Source organism: Adiantum capillus-veneris, chromosome 22 (genome assembly GCF_014529385.1).
Source record: "Adiantum capillus-veneris isolate H3 chromosome 22, ASM1452938v2, whole genome shotgun sequence".
Taxonomy (NCBI): Eukaryota; Viridiplantae; Streptophyta; class Polypodiopsida; order Polypodiales; family Pteridaceae; genus Adiantum; species Adiantum capillus-veneris.
The window spans coordinates 149,120,208-149,121,779 of NC_140952.1; the positions used below are offsets into that span (position 1 = coordinate 149,120,208).

General features: G+C 44.6%; 1 pseudogene; it reads left to right on the plus strand.

Moving 5' to 3' along the window:
- Positions 1 to 327: 327 nt before the first annotated feature.
- LOC147430416 (thioredoxin-like protein YLS8 pseudogene) lies at positions 328 to 827 on the plus strand (annotated as a pseudogene).
- Positions 828 to 1,572: the final 745 nt, after the last annotated feature.

Below are 1,572 nucleotides of genomic sequence, written 5' to 3' on the forward strand. Positions count from 1 at the left end.
TAAGGTCGCTACAGGCGAGGCCGAATGCAGACGGGCTGAGACGGGTCACGGCTCCAAGAAAATTTTTTCACGACTGCATCTTGTTGAAGGCTATGTAGTCTTTATCACAGGCACGCATCTGGGGCTTGTCAAAATCCCGCTGAAAAGATCAATGACACGATTGTCTCAAAGAGAGAGAGAGAGAGAGAGAGAGAGAGAGAGAGAGAGAGAGAGAGAGAGAGAGAGAGAGAGAGAGAGAGAGAGAGAGAGAGAGAGAGTGGGCACAATCGAGAGCTCCAAACCATGCTCTAGTTCTCCTTCCGCGAGTCCTAGGGATTTTGACCTAGCAGGGCCGCACATCATCAGCGCCTCACAGGATTTGTGCATCAGTGTTTCATCGCATTGCTGTAGAGGAGAAGATGTCGTATCTGCTGCCCCATCTCGACTTTGGCTGGGCCGTAGATCAAGCCATTCTTGGTGAAGAAGAGCGTGTCGTTGCCGTCCGTTTTGGCCATGATTGGGATGAGACTTGTATGCAGATGGATGAGGTACTGGCCTCATTTGCAGAAACAATAAAGAACTTTGCAGTGATATATCTTGTGGACATCACCGAAATACCAGATTTCAATACAATGTATGAATTGTATGATCCTTGCACTATCATGTTTTTCTTCCGCAACAAACATATCATGATCGATTTGGGAACAGGAAACAACAACAAAATTAATTGGGCCTTGAAAGATAATCAAGAGTTCATCAACATTGTTGAGACAGTTTACAGAGGTGCGAGGAAAGGGCGTGGTCTCGTTATTTCACCCAAGGATTACTCCACAAAATACAGATATTAGACTAGCAGCCCTCAATGGCTACTTTGTAGCAGGGGCTCTTAATCAGAAGCCAAGGGTGAACATGCATGCAAGTGTATTGCTATCACATTCAAGTGAAATTAGTGGAATGCTTTTGTGCTCCTGATGTCACTGTATCAATTAAATTATATCTTTGTCAAAAAGAGAGAGAGAGAGAGAGAGAGAGAGAGAGAGAGCGAGATCATGGTGCCATCACTTGTCTGTGTGCTTGGTTGTGTGTGTGAGAGAGTTAATGCTTGCATTTTTTCTGTGCTGATTGTGTATGGGAGTCAGTGCGGTTTTAGTTTTATGTTTTTAAAGCCTGCGTATTTTGATGTACCTGCAACGCGTGGACGAGGGAGTTAATGTTTGCAAGTTTTTTGTGCTAATTGTGCAGAGAAGTCAATGCGGTTTTAGTGCGTTGGCAGCTGCCTGTGTTTCACAAGTTGTGAAGAGGACACACTAGAAGTTACTACACGGCATGGACGACATGGTGGCAGTTGTTGTAGTGCAACAGACGGATGTTGAAGTGCAATACTCGAGATAGTGTTTGTGAAAAGCACATCACTGTAGCCAGTGGTCATGGTTAAGGTTGTACGAGCTGTTGCTTCAGGGCATGCGTTAAGCTCCTCATTGCCAGCAATGTAGATTAGATGCCTTGATTGAACCATCAGACACACTATGCATAGAAAACGTTGGGGTCTCTCTTTCTAAACAACTATATCTGCACTTGTTCCTATCTGTATTT